At 39.7% G+C, this 8162-nt stretch overlaps 1 pseudogene; it reads right to left on the reverse strand.

Annotated features, from left to right (window-relative positions):
- Positions 1 to 557: 557 nt before the first annotated feature.
- LOC122238977 lies at positions 558 to 706 on the reverse strand (annotated as a pseudogene).
- Between the last annotated feature and the right edge of the window lie 7456 nt (positions 707 to 8162).

An 8162-nucleotide genomic window follows, 5' to 3' on the forward strand; every position in this document is an offset into this window, starting at 1 on the left:
TATTGCTGGGTCATAGGGTAGGTCTATTTTTAATTTTCTGAGGAACCTCCACACTGTTTTCCAGAGCGGCTGCACCAATTTGCATTCCCACCAACAGTGCAAGAGGGTTCCCGTTTCTCCACATCCTCACCAGCATCTATAGTCTCCTGATTTGTTCATTTTGGCCACTCTGACTGGCGTGAGGTGATATCTGAGTGTGGTTTTGATTTGTATTTCCCTGATAAGGAGAGACGAACATCTTTTCATGTGCCTGTTGGCCATCCAGATGTCTTCTTTACAGAAGTGTCTATTCATGTTTTCTGCCTATTTCTTCACTGGGTTATTTGTTTTTCGGGTGTGGAGTTTGGTGAGCAATGAAGAAATTTCTATTATTTTCAGGAAAATTGAGATGTAAAGAAATTATGAATATTGCTATGTCCAATGTAAAGGCAAAAGACAAGTGACATCATACTTTATGCATGCTTCAAATTCTATAGTTTTATTGAGAGGTTTTTCTATTAATGATATAAATAGTAATAAAATATGTATTCCTTTTTTTTGAATGGGGAAAGTATTGGTTGAATTATTTTTAATCCAGAAGTAATACATCGCTTGAAAAGATGTCCTTTATTCTAAAATGTCTTAATTTAGGGACATCAGATAAAGAGCTATGTTAGGTTATTCAAAAGTATTACACTTGATCTTAGCCAAAAGGCTGAGAAGCGATATGTTATTCAAAAGTCTTAAAGAGAACTTGCTAACCCCTGGTTGCTAGTCAAAGTTATGTATTTGGGTAATCTGTGGCTCTGCCTTTGGGTTTGCTGAAACTTGCATTTTGATGAATATTTAATGAATACACCCTTTGGAAAGACTCTTGTTTTTGGATACAGCCTTTGGAAAAAGCCAGCTTGTGCTGCCTTGTACTCTATACATTTACTAAATCCATTGAAACAGACTAATATTATTTTCCTCTTCGGTATTTAAATTGATTGTTTTAACTTGCATTTTGGTTTTCGCCTACATGATTACTGTCAATTATCATACAAATACAGTAGTTCCTAAACTTTGTTGCTCATCAGAATTACCTGTGGAGTTTATTTTAAAATACAAAAAAAAAAAAAAGGTTTTTTTTTAAATACACTGGACCTCATGCCTGATTTCCTAAATTAGGATCTCCGCAAGTGAGACGTGGCAACTTATTTTTTTCAGTTAGCAAACTCTCCGGTTGATTCTTTGAGATGAATTCCAACATACAGTACATTCAAACCTGCTGGATTCACTGCCTGCCCATGCACCTCCGTCTTCTACTTCAGCATCCAAATCGGTAGGGAAGAGAAGGTGCAGAAGAGTATTTGCTAGAAGAAATCTTGGAGATCATCCGGTCCACACTCTCTCATTTTGCAGATTTCCTCATTTTCCTCAGGCTTGTACTCCATGAGAGAAATGCAGTGATTTGCTTTCTTGGGAGTTTTAACGATTCTATTAGCATTAAGAAAACACAGTTGGAATTTTAAAAGTTAGTAAAAACAAATACAGCAACACAGATTGTTACATATCTCCTTTCTGGGGGAGGGGCGCCATTTATCTTTTGGACAGCAAAGCTGTCTGAAGGCTTCTCATCTTGCAAGTGATTCCATGACGGTTTTCTTGAGGAGACTTTTCTAGTGATGAATATAAGTAGGAATGAACATACTTAATTTTTAGGTTGGGTAAAAAATAGGTTAGAATATTTTTAATCCAGAAGGCAATATGATACGTGACTGTGTGTAAGAGGCTTAGGAAAAAACACAAACTTTTTCTGCATTACAAGTAGCAAGATTTCTGGGTTAGGTTCTTAAAGCCTGAGAGAGAGGAAGCAATTGGTAGGAACTTAAAGGAGAAGTCCACAGGATCCCTGTGAATGTCAGCAAGGAGGAGCCCTAAATGGAAGGAATACCCATGAGAAACTCTCTCCGGCAGAGGTGGTTCGGGAAATCCAGGACTGTAGTGTCTAATGCTCAATTTTATGTCATGTGAACTGTGCTCTAATTCTCCCTCCATTGCCCCAAACTTCACTAAATTTTGTTGTACACATACTAGTCTTATGTTGATGGTGCTTTGGGGAACGAAGAAGAAGGAGAGCGTAGGGTGAAGTGACGTTGCCTGAAGATGAAGGATTCAGTGGAAAAAGTAGAGGAGAAAGAGAGACAGAGAGAGAGAGAGAGAGAGAACACCAAGAGGAATGCAACCCCTCTGAGACTACCAGGAGACATGGAACACTGGGATTCATAATGATTGTAGGATGGGCTTGAGCTATTTTTCTTGGATGTTAAAGGAAAGGGTGACCCTTGCACACAGAAGACTTGGGAACTGGTAGCTCAAGCACACACGTAGATTGCATCATAAGTTTTCTATCAAATGCAAGAGTTTATATCCTACCACACATATTCCTGCCATATAGAAACCTTGGGCCTGATGCACATTCCTCCCGGAGTCTGAGGCTGCCCTCCATCTCATATATATCCAGCTGTTCTTTAGACACTGTTTCAGGGCTCCCCAAAGAATAAAGCCACAAGTGCTCCATCACAGGGAAGACAGGTTTACAATAGCTGGGGCCAAATGCTTAATTTAGCCCCCAGGAAAGGGCTAGAGTTGTCAAGGGAGAACCGAGGGACCTCCCTACCTCCAGCTTTTCCCAGCTTTTGTATTCTGTGATTCTTAGGAAGAGAGGGGCCAAACCCTGGTTTTGTGCGGTGATGAATAAAATGGCCTGGCTGGGTGTCAGCTGGCCTGCCAAATCTGGCAGCTGGCGAGGAAGGAACAGAGAACTTCCAAGGAATTGGCTCAATTTGCATGTGTAATGTGTTCATATATGCTGTCTGCATATAGATTGTATAATATCCATGACATGCAGAGAATGGCTTTGAGTTCCTGGGAAAGAAAGAAGCTCAGAAATAGACACTTCTAGGGTAGCACAAATAAGGATAGAGATTCTGGTCTCACACATGGAGTGATCTCAGCTGCCAGAGGACATTTTGAGAGCCAGGGAGGCACACATGAGGACAAAGGAAGTTATTCCCACAGTCAGGGCCCCAACCTGAAGCTCAGAGAGGGAGGGCGTTGCCTGGCAACAGCAGAGTCTTCTTGTCTTTCCAGTCACCCCTGTCGAGAGCGTGATAAGATGTCTCCTTTTTTTCTTTCTTCCCTGGACTTGCATTGTTCACTTTATTTCATCTGATTTCATCAGAAATTGTTGGGAATCCAATGTGATTTGCTTGAGACTTCATAGGAATGCTGGTGGGATCATTCCTCATGGGGTAGCTGAGCCTTGAGGAGCTAAATCCCACGTCACTGAAGCTTTCAGTTACACTTACGGGTTTGCCAATTCCTACCGTGGGCAAAATGTGATGACAAAAGCTCACAGGTAGGAGAAGGGAGGTAACATGGTCCTGAAAGCCTGGAGAAACAGCAGATAATTGATCTACTAATTTATATGATTATTCTTACTGAACGCAGGCCATCCTGACGTTTTAGAGAATCAGGCATTGGCATCCAGCCCTAGATTCACCCCTGACTCTTCACAGTCACTTTGCCCCTGTATCCTTGTACTCTCAGCCTCTAGAGGAGGTGAATTCCCACCTGCCCCTGGTGTGCTGCTGTTTTGAGATTTGGTGCAAGAGTGAAAGAAAATTCACTGTGTTAGAAAAGCTCTTGAAGGGGCATCTGGGTGGCTCAGTCAGTTAAGTGTCCAACTCCTGACTTTGGCTCCGGGCTCACAAACTGTGAGATCCAGCCCTGAGTTGGATTCTGCACTGATAGCACGGAGCCTGCTTGGGATTCTCTCTCTCTGACTCTCTCTGTGTGTGTGTCTCTCTCAAAAGAAATAAATAAACATTAAAAAAAAAAAAAAGAAGCTCTTGAGGACCAGACTATTGCCTAAAAAAGATCTCTACCTTTATAGGCACCCACATTATTTTTCACATATTAGGTCCTCAAAAGATATTCATTTTGTTGAGTAGAAAAAAAGAACTTATAGGAGCACCTGGGTGGCTCAGTTGGGTGAGCATCCGACTCTTGATTTCAGCTCAGGTCATGATCCCAGGGTCATGGGATCGGGCCCTGCATTGGGCTCCAGCCCTACACTGGGCTCCCAACTGAACATGGACACTGCTTGAGATTCTCTCTCTCTCTCTCTCTCTCTCTCTCTCTGTACCTTCTCTCTCTGCCTTCTCTCCTACTTGTGCTCACATACTCTGTCTCTAAAATAAAATAAAATTAAAATAAAAAAGAGAAGCACCTATATTTCTGTAGCACTGCTTGGTATCTGCCTTTCCAATTATACGGTGCCAATTTGCTGGGATACTAAAGGCAAGGTTGACCCCTCAGAAGAAAGCTTTGGAATATAATAGTTGGCTTGGGATATATTATTTGGATTACGTTGTAAAACAATTTCTATGAAATGGAAGAGTTGAGATCACAGCATGTGCATTTGTGTAGGTCAAGGGGCCTGGATATGCACGCACCCATTCTATGCACCCATTCCTACCAGGTGGAATACTGGAGCACTGAAGGGTCAAATGAGATCCAATACCCCCGGTTGCCTCAAGGGTTATGGAAAAGAGAGCTCATTGTGCTTTCCTAAGACTATTTTGTGGGGAAGGGATGTTCTTCATTTCCTTGAAGCTTTCATATTTGGGACTGGGGGGAACGGCAGAACTTTCCTGGGGGAGAAGCAATGCTGCTGACTGCTGGGCATTTGCAGCCTAGATGGAAGCAAATAAAGGGCAGGAGGACCTGGAGGAAGCATCTGACTTGGAACTGAGTGAGCAAGTAGGCTTGGATGGGAGAAACCCTACACCGTTGGTGGGAGGCATTTGCATTAAGCCTTCTAGTTTGTATTCCTAGTAGTGTGACCCAGCAACTTTTAAAAAATGTCTCTTTTTTTCTTGTTTTCAATTAGAATTTTTTTCTCTCGCAAGGTCCAAACCATTTATCCTCTACCTGTACCTCTGGTTTCTGAGTCTTATGAGATCTGCCCTAAATGAACCTAGAGTAGAAGCAAAGATGCCATTTTCCTCCGTTCAGAGTGGACCAGACTCATTCTAGGACCCACACATGCCAGCATGCCCAGGCAGGGTCAGAGGTTAGCCCGGGCCAGTTGAGCCAGATCTGCATCTTTTATCATTCTGATGAGAACAGAGGATTTCTCTGGTTTGTTGTTGTTCCTGTTTTTCTTTTAAGATGGTGGTGGTTGTCAGTTTTGCATGTTTGGAAATGGCTTTTCTAAGATTTTTTTCTGGTCATTCTATGTCTTGAGCTACGAGAAGACTTATGTAACGGTGACTTATGTAAAGCACACTTCTCTGGTATTTTCTCCAAAAGACTGACAGCACCAAGTCTAAATTTATGAAAGCTAAAGCTTACAAAGAATTAACTCATCTCTTTATAAAAAAACTAAAAATTGATCCTTTAAAATTACCACAGAACATTCTGGTGCTTTCCCAGAGAAAAAGAAAGTAACTATGAGGAAGGCCACTGTTTCGTTCCGTAATCAACTATGAGAATGGTCGTATCATTTCTAAATGTGTCGGGGGTGTAGCAGGTGCACGATCAAGCAGGGAAGTGAGACAATACACATTTAGAGGTGAGACTCTGGGAAGACGGCTGAATCTCAAATAAAGGCTAAAATTGTAATATTATTATTCCTGTAATGTATTCTATTTTATTTTTTCCAGGTTTACTGAGGAATAATTGACAAATAAAATTGGACTGTATTTAAAGGGTATAACATGATGATTTGATACATGTCTGCATTGTGAAACGATCCCCCCCATTGAATTCATTAACACATCCATCACCCAACATATTCATTTACCTGTTTTTTTTTTAATTTAATTTTTTTGATAAGAACACTTATGTTCTACTTTCTTAGGAGATTTCAATTATAAAATGCAGCATGATTAATTATAGTCACCATGTTAAACCTTTGGCCCTCCGATTTTACTCATCTTATTAATGCAAGTTTGTACCTTTTACCAAGTTTTTCTTACTTCCCCCATCCTCTGGTCCCTTGCAACCACTTTTCTAGGAGTTCCACTTTTTTCATCTTTTTTTAAAACCTGATTCCACATGTAAGCGATGCTGTGCAGTATTTGTCTTTGGCTAATTTTACTTAGCATAATGTGTTCTAGGTTGATTCGTGTTGTGGCAACTTGCAGGATTTCCTTCTTTTTAAAGACTGAATAACATCACATTGTGTGTGTGTGTGTGTGTGTGTGTGTGTGTGTGTGTGTGTATCACATTTTCTTTATCCACTCATCTGTCAATTAAATTGTTTTGATACCTTGGCTTGGGAAAAACCCTGTGATGCACATGGTGGTACCAATACCTCTTTGAGACAATGATTTAATTTCCTTCGGATATTTACCCCAAAGTGAGATTGCTGAATCATACGGTAGATCTATTTTTAATTTCTTGAGGAACTTCCATACTGTTTCTTGCAGTGGCTGTACCAGTTTGCATTCCCACCAATAGTATAAAAGCATCCCCTTTTCTCCACATCCCCACCATTTGTTACGTACCTTTTCACAATAAACACGCTAACAGGTATAAGGTGATATCTGATTGTGATTTTTGATTTGCACTTCCTCGATGGCTAGTGATTTTTGTGTATCTTTTCCTGTACTTGTTGGCCTTTTGTTTATATTCCTTGGAAAAATGTCTGTCAAGATCCTTTGCCAATTTTCCAATTGGGCTATTTAGTTTTTTGCTATTAAGTTGTATGAGTTTGTTGTGTGTTTTGGATATTAACCCCTTATCAGATATGTGGTTTACAAATATTTTTTCTCATTTCATAGCTTGACATTTAATTTTGTTGATGGTTCTCATTGCTGTGCAGACTTTTTAATTTGATATAGTCCCACTTGCTTATTTTTGCTTTTTTTTTGCTCTTTGTTTTTGGTGTCAGATTCAAGAAACCATTGCCAAGACCAATGTCAGCTAGGTTACCCCTCGTTTTGTTCTAGTTTTCTTCTAGTAATTTTATTGTTTCAAACTTTAAATTCAATTTTTAGTCCACTTTGAGTTGACTCTTTATATGGTGTGAGTCCATTTTCATTCTTTTGCATGTGGATATCTAGTTTTCTCAACACTATTTATTGAGGAGACTATCTTTTCCATACTATTTATTCTTGGTTCCTTTGTTAAAAATTAATTGACCATGTATGCATGGGTTTCTTTCTGGACTCTGTTGCATTGATTTTTGTGTTTGTTTTTAGGCCAATGCCATACTTGTGTTAATTACTATAGCTTTGTAATATAGTTTGAAATCAGGAGGTTTGATGCCTCCAGCTCTGTTCTTCTTTTTCAATTGCCTTGACTATTTGGAGTCTTTTGAGGTTCCTTATGAATTTCAGGGTTATTTTTTTCTACTTTGTGGAAAATGCCACTGGGATTTTGAAAGGTATGTATTGAATCTTTAGATCCTTTTGGTTAGTATGGACATTTTAATAATATTAAAGCCTTAGCTGTTAGAGTACATGGAATCCTGTTTCCAAAAATGCAAAATTTAGATCTAGGGCTGCGTTTCCTAAACTGTGACCGAAACACCCAGGAGTGGTTTAAAACTCCGGGCACCACAAGGTGTTTTAAAATTTTGAGGGAAACCAGTGATATCTGTCAGACACCGAGAGAATGACTAGGTCAACGAGGTTCATGCATTCAGCGTTAGATTATGCTTTATTTCTATTGAAGACAGCATATTTTTGCAAGGCGAGTCTTGTGTGAAAACTAGTGTGAAACAGGGAATGACAGTGGTGGTCTCTGCCCTGATTCCAAGATTTCAGAAGTTGTGCAGTGTCCAATAGGCATACATATCCAGTGATAAGCTTGTGGGGTTATTTAAGAATAAAACAAATACATTATTTTTTCTTTCCATGTGTTATTATTTTCCCAAAGACTACTAAAATATTAAGACTTAGGTATTTATTAAGGTTTTTGTACCTAACAATAAATGAAACTTTTAGGTATTTCTTTTAGCCAAGAGATGCTGTGAAAAAGTTACTAAGACACTAAAGGTTTCACAAACCAAGAAAGTTTTGGAAACTGGACTAGGGTGCCCCTAAAGATGTAGCCATCCTGATGAACACCGCCTGAAACAGCAAGGGACCCTTCCTATATGATTTTTCCAACCCTGATCTCTTCTG

This window comes from Panthera tigris, chromosome B2 (genome assembly GCF_018350195.1).
Source record: "Panthera tigris isolate Pti1 chromosome B2, P.tigris_Pti1_mat1.1, whole genome shotgun sequence".
NCBI classification, from domain to species: Eukaryota; Metazoa; Chordata; class Mammalia; order Carnivora; family Felidae; genus Panthera; species Panthera tigris.